A 12941-nucleotide genomic window follows, 5' to 3' on the forward strand; every position below is an offset into this window, starting at 1 on the left:
TTGAATCTCTTAATTGATATTTGGGTATTGCTTATCGAATTGTGTGGGTTTGTGCTTGATTAAACAATTTTTTTGAGTTTGCATTTGAATCCAAATTTGTCTTGATAATTGGGGGTCTTCCTCAATTTAGGGTTCCAGAGAAATATTGGGATTTTCAAACTCATCCATTGGTAAATATAGTTAGAAATCGTTGATTATAAATTCTTAAAATCTTTTTTTTTTTCATTACGAGTTCATGTTTGATGATTGATGGTTATGTGACATGAAAATGGTGATATTGGCCATGTGATTTTGTTTTGTGACGTGAAAGTTGATTTTATGTGTTAGTAGTCATGCAAGTGCATGCGTTATGACAATGAAGCAACAAATATTTGAATTCTGGGTAAGTGTAGAGACATAAGTCACCTACTTACTAAGGGAATAACATATTTATGAGCATCTTATGTGTTAATAAGTAAAGACTAGGTGAACGCCCTGAAAACTAACACACAAAATAAGATTAAGGCTTTAGCTATCGTTCTTGAAAATTGTGATTCGGGTTGATTTGTTAAAACTTAGCTATGTTATGTCATATAATTAAGGGTTATTAAGTTATATAGCCACACGGATATAGTGGATTGAGATATAGCCCATCTTTGGTTAATTTCTTGTAAATAGCCAAGTAAACTTATTAACAGATTAATAAAAGCCTTATTTAACACAACCAAACATATATTTTAGGTAGTTAATAGGCTGCCACGTATGCAAGTTGGCTATTTACAAAGTATTTACCAAAGGTTGGCTAATTTACAATTCTTATAGTTTAGGTGGCTTACGTAGCCAATTTTTTGTATAATTAATCATTATTTTGTCTTTCAGTAGTTCAACACGCTAGAATGGGGTTACATGAGAGCATATATTGACTCTTGGATATAAACGAAGAGTATATGTGCCAAGAGTCACATAACGAGTTTTCTTTCAAAGACACTTAACGAGCATCAATAGAAACATTATTTCTTGCGGGGTTTATCCCGAGATGCTTTCTTTGTTAAGAATCTTGTCCACAGAAGGTTATTATGATAATATCCTCTAAAGGATATGTTTGTAATTACGTTCGATTACTACATATATCAGATAAAGACATAATCAATAATAGAATTGATGGGTTAGTACATGTTATTGTATAACAAAATTCGTCAAACTCTTAGCCCTCTGCATTAACTATGATTATACATCAACATATGATGTGAGAAGTATAAGTAATGGGTGGAGCGCTTAAACTCGTCAGTGATCAATCTATGCCTAGGTAGCTAGATTTGAGATCACATATGAGGTTCGTCAGTGGATAGATTTTCATTGAGTGAGAGCATTCTGTACAATTGGTTTGTATATGACCTGGCCATTTTGCGATCAAGTACATCGATTAAGTGACCGTTACAAATGGGACATATTTCAATCACAACTGGTGGCCACAATATAGATCGACCTAAGTTTTGAGGTGCTCTTGGAAGTCAGAGGTAATATACTCGGCTCTTTGATTCATTCGTTCACAACTACAAAGATGCTTATATATTTTTATTTGAGAGACCGGGGTATAATCAGTGATGGAAGGAAAAGATCAAAAGTGGAATCCAACTCTTAATAAAGAGAGTCAACGTTCGCTCAACTGATAGTTGATTCCAGAACGTCAGATTGCGCGCACATTTGCGCTATGATTGGAAAAAGAATCTTTCGCTGGGAAATCGGTGAAACTCAGGGCTCATAAGTGACTCGAAGGTAGAATAATATATTTTACCATTTCATAACTTGGAGGGTAGACTATGCATAGTGGTTATATCAATGGATACTTTATCTAAAGGATCGAGTAAATATAATTATGATAACTTTGAGAGATTCAATCTTGGGATTATAGTAGAATATCACCAAGATTTGATGAAACAAAATTAAGAGAGGTAACAGTGTATACGATCTCGCTCGTGTTCATCTAGCTCTACGTTTTAGATCCATCGTCCTCTAATTGACTCCAACAAGATGGAGAAAGATACTCTTGTAGTGAATATGAGATTTGACTACAAGCTCACTGCCGCAATTTAGTTGAAACATCTTTCGTATGTCATAATAAAGTACTTTACGAATAAGTTATCAATTGTTAAGTAACTTTGGAATATCACTAAGATTGAAATGGGTCTGAAAACAGCAAATCAAATCAGCCCACAAGGCCCAATGAGGCTTTTCGTAGGCGTGTACATTAGTGTACATAGGCCTTGAGTTTGTTTGATCAAAACCCAATTGGATTGAGACTTTTCTCAAATAATAAATAAATATTGTATATTGAATACGATCCGATTCGGTAAATATTTCATATAGTAATTATTTATGAGAGCATCATGAAGATATTCTCTACTATTATATATATATATATATATATATATATATATATATATATATATATATAAAATAGTACGTATATCTTATTGTGAGAAACAAATAATAAATTAATTATATTATTTATTGAGAGTATCATGGAGATACTACATATTATTAAGTTAGCTGAATAATATATTCTAATATGAGAAATAAATAAATATTAGATTTGATCATAATCTTTTATTTATTAGAATCTCTCGAAGATATTTGATTTAATCTATTAATAGAATAAATATCTCATATCAAATAGAATAATATCAAATCAGGAATGTGCATATTCTATTTGGGTAAGTTAGGGTTTGACGAAATCCACACTTCGAATTTTCGGCCACTCCCTCTCCCAAATTGAACGTTATTCCTCTCATCCCGAGAGTGAGAAATTCGTCCGTACTACTTCCCAAAGAGAAAAGGAAAGAAAGACCTTGTTGAAATAACTAGTGAGTAAAGAGTGGCCCACGTCTTGGTCCTTATTCATCCAAAGAACGGCTTAGAAGACTTGGTGTCGATCGATCCACGAAGAACGCGAGGATCTCAAAGGCCTTGAAGATTGTCAACCAATAAATTCAAATAGTGGGATTTCATGTGAGCTTCTTTTGATCCTTCTATTTAGAATAATTCTTAATAGTTTTTTTTTATTATAGCTCATTGAATGTTTAATTTGTCGGGGAATCGAGCGCGTATCAGACACAAACAATCGCTCTGATGCGACTCGTTTGAGATGATTCAACCATATAACCATATTAATGCGGAATAATAATTAATTACGCTGATCATAAGCTAATTAAATTATGGTTATAACTAACAAGATCTAGTTATATTTAATTAATTTAATTCACGAGAGCATATTTATCAAGCAATCGATTTGAGCGAAAAACGAATACTTACATTGATTTTCGGTTCAGCTACAGAACGCTCCTAAACCAATCGCGTACTCCTTGCGTCGTCTTGATGAAGGACTCGAGGATGACAACTTAGTCTTCCGAAACGTAATCTCCGAGACTAATAAGAAAGATGAGTGGGCACAGTCTTTATCTCACTAGATTACGAAACTAGGTGTTTCGAGATCTCTCTCTTATTTTACTAAGAATGGAAACGAATTTCCGAGGGGAGGGAGAGGCAGATGCACGGCCAAGGGAGGCTAGTGATGCACGAAATTTTCACAAAAAAAATTACTTATTTTTGCTTTCTCATGAACCCCTATTTATAGTAGTAAAAGGAGATATTCATGGAATCTTCCAGAATATTTTATTTCCTTTTATTGTGTTCACACTGGTGGATTAAATCTAGGCCATTGGATCTCAACAAGTGAATCCTACTTTTTCTCTCATTCATCAGATCAATATGTATGGGATATTATTCTCTATTTAAAATAGAGAATATTTTATATAGTGAGAGAATAAAGGGGAATATATTATTTCCCTTTAAATATATTCTCATATATTCTCCTAAATACTTTCCTTTAAATAAGGAGAAAATATAGGACAATATCTTATATTATTCTCTCTCCTTTATTTAAACAACTAAAGAGAAAAAATTGGTAAATACCAATTATGTATTTTCGAACTTGATGGCACACGGCCAAGGAGATTTGCGCAAACCCTAGTGCCAAATAACCAAATTCGAATTTTCCATGTGTGCAAGGCCCAATTGCTTAAAACCCAATTAATTATTTATTTACTTGGTCCAACAATAAACAAATAATTAATAATTGTTTATTTACTTGATCAAACAATAAATAAACAATTCTACCATAAATATTTATTTAATTCTGCGAATACCCGTTTTCCAGAATTAATGCTGTCAATCACAATCACAGCAAGTGAGATTAAAAATGATAAACATTATTATATGAAAGTTCTTATCCGCCTTTACCAGAGTCGAATCGAGGACTATGGACCTAGTAATAGAAGCTTAACAAATCCGATGAAAAAGACGAAATAGTCCTTTCTCTTTTTCCATCGATTCGTCTAATCTTGGTCAAATACTCCACCTTGTAAGCCAAGACTGAACTCTCCTTTATACTAGAATTATATTTACTCATCGTGACGAGTGTCCACTGATATAGTCAGTTCGTGATCAAGATCCTCCAGGTTCAACCCGTGTCAAGAGAAGTCAATTTTTCCATTATACTTCTCTTGATACATATCAGCCCTAAGCATTGTTGCTTCCTTAGAGAAAGATTCTTTCGAACGTTACTTACTTCGAAAGTGCTAGCAATCTATCGGTTCTGGAATCAACCCTTAGCTGAGAGAACATTAACCTTCTTTCAGGAAGGTTGGATTCCGTATCTGTAAATCATTTCCCACTCAAATTATGCTCTTAGAAAACTCCAAAGACATAAGCTGTGATTAGCATGAATAGCCTTTTAGCGAATGAGTCAAAGAGCTCAGTAACATTACCCAGTGTCCATGATCACTTCAGGATTTAGATCAAGTCTCATTGTGACCATCATAGTGGCCTCGGTTAGTGTGTCGTAACGGTCCTTAAACGACACATATATGACTTTAGATATAGCCTTCCAGGCGTATATCAGTCATCGACCTCGTTTTATCTCACCGCCTGAACTCAGGTGCCCATCACGTGACTCAGTTTAATACGGAGGCTATGGAAGATAGTTGTTATTGATTCTAATTGTTTAGAACTCAACCCACTAATCATATAATGCTAATAAAGTAATCTTATTATCGAATTTAGTAATCATTTATTCGTTATCTTCAAGTGGGCAATATTCCTAACATAATTAAAATAGAAGCTAGATATGTTGTTTGTGTTTCCATAGAATCTAACTCGCTTAGAATTCTTATTTTCGCATTAGTGAAACATGATTAAATCCCAACATTCTTGTGGTAATTAGGTTTGTATTCTGAGTGCATCAGTGTACCCAAACCTTAATTCTTGAACTTTCGATGGTACGACAAGTCATAAATGACTTAAAAATTGGCGTGCTATGAGGGCACGTACGCCGTTGAGTACTCGATCATGAAACTATGATCATAGTTGCACCTTTTTTGCTATCTATGAGGGCACATATACCTTGACATGCTATGAGGGCTCTTAGGTTTGTCCCAATGTGGAATAAACATGGTACCATTAGAGGAATATACAAAACATTTAAAATAATCCAATTTGCCAAAAGACTACTGCTTGTGGTTTGAGGCTGATTTCTTATCATTCTGAAGGTCGTTAGTGCTAGAAGCAGGACAATGTTGCAGAGCAGCAAATTCACAGGTAGGGTCTAAATTCACACATCATAGTCATACTCTAGAGCTGGCGTCAGATCTCTAGTTTTACCTCCTTATGAGTTGAGACATTACGGCTCGTGGGCGACCTATCGATCGCGAGTCATGATAGAATTTTTGGTATCAAAACTCCAGGGCTAGGCGTTTCTGTAGAGTTAGGGGTACGTGTTCCGGTATTGGTCAATGACAACGTATTTTTTTTGTGCTTAATTACCTTTGTACTAGATACCTATGGTCAGCTTCCATGTACTTATTGTCGACCTATCTTTGTGACAGGTTTGGCATGGCACGAGAAAGACCACAAGAAGATGGATTCCTTCATCCACCGAAGCATCCGTCGACCTTTCCTTTGCCTGATGGTCAGGTGCCGGTGATCCGTACCAAGCATTGAGCCAGATTCCGCCTACAACTCATGGAGTCAAAGGTACACTCACATAGGGTGAACGATCAGGTCTTATTTATGACTGGATAAGGTGACTCTCTATACCTCCTTGACACGGTATGAGTGTCGCCATCACTATCCTCACCCTCCCCGCACTGAGTGGTGCCGTTATGCATGTGGCAATGTTTGCTACGACTGGACCATGTTTCAAATTGTGATGCAAAACGTGTTTGAGGCCCAAGGTAATGAGGTTGAGTGGTATGAACCAGCTTATGGATTCTGCTATGCATGAGACTGTTTTCCATTACGGAGACCGCTTCATTAGAGAGATTCTGGATAAGTGTTTTATTGTTCTTGCGGATCGCATTTGTCATGGCATATATTATCATGGATTGCGTGTTGAGTTCCAGAATGTTACTTACGTACGACTGCTCGTTTAACGATATCCGAGGGAAAGTTGAGTTATTTGTCCTGACGCGATGGGAGACACGTTTACCTCGAGAGAACACCTGAGTGCGGGGAGAACTTGGCGCAATAAAAACCCAAGCACGAGCCTCGAAGAAGTGTGCATAATCCCTATCGCGCTGCACATACTTTTTGCTCCTTCATTTTACACGAACAAACCCTCCACGATAGGTAAAAAGATATAGAGAGAGAGTGAGAACGTGAGAAAGAAAAAAGAAAAGAAAAGAAGGAAGAGAGAGAGAGAGAGAGAGACCGATTGAGAGAAAAATTGAGGCAATAGTTCGTCTTCACATTGCTGGAGTTTGTGTGAGGTAGAATCGGCCTCTTCTCTATTTTCTTTTTGTTTTATTCTCTCCCCTTTTTCTTTGAATACCACCTAGAATTTCCGGGTTTAAGATTATTTAGGGCTTTCTGGTTCATGAAGCTCAATCCAACGTTGTTTGAAGAAGGAAATAGAGGCAATGTGGTTCGTGTTAATCACAATTGAGTTAAGAAAATCGAGAGTTTCACTCTTTTGGTCCGAAGTTCAATTGTAGGTTTGAAATTTATGTGTTTTTCAAGATAGATGTATTGGTGGTGCTCAAGGTTGAAAAAGAAGGAATTGGACTCGTATTTTCTCCCTCACATCAAGGTATGAAAAATAATCCTCGATTTTCCTTGATTATGGTCCGAAAATCTTAAAGAATTGGGGGTTTTCCTTAAAATGAAAATTTGAATCTATGAATTGATATTTGGGTATTGCCTATCGAGTATGGAATTGCGTGGTTTTGTGCTTGATTTCAGAATTTTGTTGAGTTTATGTCTGAATTCGAATTTGGTCTTTAAAATTGGGAGTTTTCTTCAATTCAGGGTTCCAGGGAAATATTGAGATTTTCAGATTCAAGCATTGGTAATTATGGCTTGAAGTTTTTTATTATAAATTTTGGAAATCTCTATTTTGTTACGAGCTCGTGTTTGTTGATTATGTGACATGGAAATGGTTTAATTGGTCGTGCGATGTGATGTGGGAATTGATTTTGTCTTCAAGATTGTAGTGAATCGAATAATTTGTAAATGTGGTTTGTGTGGCGATTAACTCCCGAGGTCCTCGAATCTCATTGTGTAGTCGAATGGTTGGGTTTCAGATTTTAGACCATGTTTTGTAAAGTAATTGTGTTCATGCTATAAAATCACAGCGGGATTTTAGAGAAGACATGGCGATGTGGACAGTGTTTGTTACGTATGAGATTCGACGAGAGTCGTTGGTGAAAGGCAAAGAAGATATCGGCGTTCAAACTTGTGAATTTACATTGGCTTGCCACGCACCTATTTCACTCTCAAAGACTTTATGAATCCGTATTCGTTTTTGTGTTGATGTTTCGATTACGCAACTTTAAAATGTGGTTTTACTTATGAATAGGAACCTCGATCTCACTTAAAATCTGTCACGACCCGCGAGCCTTAGCTCGTCCGCGAGCCGCGGCAGAGATCTGCCGTATCTTACTTAACATAAATAAAATTCATAAAAACTTTGGTGGAAGCGCTTCCGGAAAACATTTTCTAGAAAAACTTTTAAAATATTTACTTAAACGTCTCAAAAATATGGGCGAATTTTTTGTTTTTCTTAAAACATACTATTTAAAACTTCACAAACAAAAGACTCGTCTTTTAAAAACAAAACAGACTTATTCGCCCTTGACTTAGCCACAGGTCGGCAGCCGTACATACACACGCCTACTTACTTACCGACTTTTGCTGATGCTCTGCTTAATCTTCTTTAGCTTTGCCTTTATCTACAATATCAAGATAATAACTGTGAGTCGAAAGACTCAGTAAGCGGATATCTATATAACTAATGCATCGTGCACATAACACATAAGCAATACATAACATGCAATTCATATCTTATCATAACTTGCGGAAGTATCGGCTTAGGTCCCGATAAATCCACCTTTCTTAAGAATCAATCGGCTTAGGTCCCGATAGATTCATCTTACTTAGGAATCACTCAGCTTAGGTCCCGAGATATTCCCCTTACTTAAGAATTCACCAGCTTAGGTCCCGGTGATTCACATCATAACATACTTTCATCATAATCTATGGAATTACCAGCTTAGGTCCCGGTAACTCCTCTTACTTGAGAATATGCCAGCTTAGGTCCCGGCAATTCCCATCATACAATACATTTCCTGCTCGGGATCCCTTAATGATATCCGCACGACACATGTCTTATTGGCGCCAGACAAGAGGGTGCACAATCTCCTGCCTAATCCCCGTCTATGGGGTATATGTCGGAGGCGGTACCATTCCATGTTTTCTCTTTAATTAACCTAACATGAGAGACTGCTTAATTCGGGTTTAATCTCGATCTTAACATATATTCTTTTCGCTTATTAACTCGTGACTTATAAGATCTTGAGATGCGACTCCCAAAGATCCTATCATAATATTCTCGCTTTTGATTACGAGCTTTAACTTCAGTCTCTCATAATCCAGTTCACTAAGACTGGATCTCTGGAGGGTGGCTAACTAAACACATAGCAAAGGCTCGGGTTCCTAGTTACCTCTAGCCATTTTCGTTAGCCGGACTAATTCCGTTTTCCAATTCGTTAGTGGCTTAAAGCCCTTAATCTTGATAGTGACTTATCTTTTGGCTTATCTTAATCTTGCTTACTAGAAGCACATAAAAATAAATAATGCACGTACAATATATGTATATATATATAGATATATATAATATTTCTTGATATTGTAGGTGCCTAAAAATCCACTTACATGGATAACGATTCTCACGAATCCTGAAATCTTCTCTTCCAAACAAAAGGGATCTTCTTAACTTCACGTAACCCAGTCCACATAAGCTTTCTGCTCGTTGCTAATCCTTATAGCAATTTGGACTTATCTATGGAAGAGAAAGATCGAACATCGAGCGTACTTAGTATCTCATCCCTCGATACACTAACGTACATACTTCTACTGGAAAGAAAGCTCACAAGGAACGTATTCAAAACGTCCTCCTATTCACGCTACTCAGAGCGTCTCAAACACAAGCAATCTAGAACACACAGGACAAAACAGAGATGCAGAAAAGAATCGACGCCTATAAATAAGGCCTTGACATCGCTTTTCTAATCTAAGCTAAGGAACGTTCTACACTATTCGACCACCTATTCTTCTGACTGGGCAAAGCCCACTGTTTAGAATAGGTTCTCGACGATCGAACTCAAAGAGAAAAGAACGTATATAGAAATTATTACTAACAATCTATAGCATATGTAAGTTATATGAAAATAACTCGAAACAACATTTCTCAGATGTATTTTAGAAAATATTTTTGACTTGTCTCTTTATATTGACAAGTTATAACATTTGAGAACGTAAATAAATACATAACGTAAAAACCTTTCATTTAAAATAAACCAAGTCGTTTATTTTAAATGTCTAACCATATTGCAAATAATTTTGGGTTCGATTTAATAAAATGTTTATGAAATAACGGAACCCTCGGTTCGTAGTCGAACCTTTCTTTTATTTCTATTTTCTTACGTAAATAAAATATTTCTCGTTGATATTCTTTTTCAAAATTAAAAGAGTCGAGCTTATAGTCGAACTCGATTTTTAGTACATATCTTAAATAAGGATATTAAGTAGTTACTTAAATAATCAACGAGTTTATAATGATAACATAATAATTTATTTTTCTTTACTAATTATATTGAAACGAACTTTACCATAAACATAATAACATATTAATTAAAGATTCGTAACTAGCACGAGTCGAGACTCGGGACAAACCCCGACTCGCCTTAACTAATCGGAGACGTCTCAAGTCCCCGGGCCGAGGCCCGAACCTTAAAAGTCCGTGCCGCCTCGCCGTCTAGAGCTGCTGCCCCGAGCCCTGTTCAGCCCACTCAAAACCGAGCCTAACTCTCGACAACAACTCGCACACAAACTTCACCAAAGCCAAACAATTTCACACGGCCAACAGTTCACACGGCCAATCCAAACTTACAATGACAACAAAAACAGTCGGCACAAACAAGGCAAAACATCACCGAGAATCCACAGCAAAACATCAGAAACATCACAGCATAACAACAACGCATCATCGGTCATATAACAGAGAACGAGCAACAAAATATTGATCGGGACAAGCACATGAACGAGAAGCCATTTTTGAAACCGAGCTCAGCTCTAAATTTAAGAGAATTATCACCGAATCCACGAGAGGATAATTCAAACAAAAACCCCCAAATCTCCAAACCCTAGATATATAATTTCTTCTCAAATCCGAACCATCGAGAAAGATAAGTTCAAAATCGAGCTTACCTTCTCCGTCGCCGTCCCTCTCTCCTTCTTCTCCGGCGAGTTTCTCTGCTCCGGCGTCCTCGGCTTGCTCGCGGCGGCGCTAGTTCCTTCTCGGCCGCGTGTGGGTGGCGCTCGAGCTTGGTGGTTGTCGGCCGAGCGCACCCTTTGCAAGCTCACCCTCGTCTCGCTCTCTCGCTCTCTTCCTCTCTCTCACTCTCTCGGCGCTCTCTCTCTCTCCCGTGCTCTCTTCTTCTTTCTCTTTTTTTTTTTTTTTTTCTTGTCGCTCTTCTTCCTGAGCGTTTCTTTTCTTGCTCACTCTTTATATATTTGACCAAGATAGGTGATGGCATTGTGAATGGGACCCACATAAAGGATAACGTCCATATCCTTCTCCTGGTTGCATTTTATCTTGTTCGGCAAAGTGATATACCTCACTTAAGGAATATTCCACTCATTAATGACGTGGAGAGGATAGGAACAAGTGTGAGAAATTTCCAAAATTCTCACTTGGCATTCTTTTCCCACTTTTTATTTCAAATGGGTCCATAAAAGTTCATTACAACCAAGTCCTCTTCATATAATTATTTAATTAAATCCATAACCGAACGGATTATAATTATATGATTCGAACTGAGAATTTTCTCGTTCGTTCTCGATTAATTAAAATATATTTAAGGTTCCTCGGAATTAATTCTCGTTCTTGAGAATTTATTTCTTAAATTAATTTCCGGAATGTCTCATCGGAAATAATTTATTAATCGAGATAAATTCGATAATTCCTTTATTTATTCCGAGATTTCTCATAACCTTAACATATTTAAAATTAATTCGATAAATCCATTGAAGTATAATTCACTCGGGAATTTAGTTGTAACAACGGAAACTCATTAATTATTTCCAAATCTCCAAATACAAGTGACGCAAAAGCTCGTCCTTACAATCCCTACCCCCTTAAGTTAGTTTCGTCCTCGAAACTTAAAGCAGAGCAGGGTACTTCTTTTGCATCACACTAACGAGCTTCCAGGTGACTTCCATCTTCAGAAAACAAGAGAAGAGATACCTTCTTCTAAACATGTCATCGCTTGATGAGTAGCAGATTGATTATGGTCTAAGAGTCCGCACACATATCGTATCTAAACTATACTAGTGAATTGAGATAGTCACTTCCTAACGGTTAGATATAACTAAATGGGAATCCACTTCATCAACTATCAAGTTTAAGAACTTAACCAAGACGCAACAAACGAGTATGTACAGCTTCTACATCCATGAATGCGTAAACAAAAGTGTGGAGGATAAAAATCTAACCAGTTCTTCTAGACGATGGCTCATTTACTTCATCTCCAAAGATGCTGAAGATGCGAGCTTTGGCCTTAGGTTGATTCTTCAGATAAGCGATTTTATCTTCTGGAACGTGGCAATCCCGTGAAAAATGACCTTCCAAGCCACACCGGTAGCAGCTTGAGGTTCCCATGCGACACTCGCCTTGATGCTTCCTGCCGCACTTGTTGCACGTAGGGAAATCCTCAACCCTTGGCCTCTTGTACCTGTTCTCGCTCTGATTTCCTCTATAACTTCCTTCACTTCTTTGCGCCCTGAACGTGGAGTTTCTATCCCAACTCTTTTTCTTCTTGTCGGTAAAGTTCTTCTTCTCAACTTCCGCTACAGACTCCTGTGGGATGGTCACCGACTCGTCAGCTGGATTGACTTGTGCTATACGCCAACCATCAATCCTTAACGCCCTTTGAACGGCATTCGCATAAGTTCGTGGCCCCACATCGCCACTATCCACCTGACGCACAATTTCCACATTGAGTCCATGCATAAACCTCATCTTGCGCGACTGATCCGTCGGTACCATAGAGGGTGAGAACTTTGCAAGTTCATCAAACTTGGCCACATAATCAGATACAGAGAGCTTTCCTTGCTTAAGATCCATAAACTCCCGTACCTTACCCGAAAGATTAGCTTCACCCAAGTACTTCTCATAGAATAGGTTGATAAAACGATTCCATGTAATATGAGAAACATCTTCATAGAGTGCGATCACCTCCCACCAGCTTCGAGCTTCAAGTTCTAGCTGGTTCACAGCACAAGCAACTCTCTCAGCATCTGAAAGTTGCATGTACGTGAAGATCTGTTGGATCCTTTTAATCCAATTC

This window comes from Urtica dioica, chromosome 1 (genome assembly GCF_054948205.1).
Source record: "Urtica dioica subsp. dioica isolate 48M chromosome 1, U.dioica_male_clone48M_v1_H2, whole genome shotgun sequence".
Classification (NCBI taxonomy): Eukaryota; Viridiplantae; Streptophyta; class Magnoliopsida; order Rosales; family Urticaceae; genus Urtica; species Urtica dioica.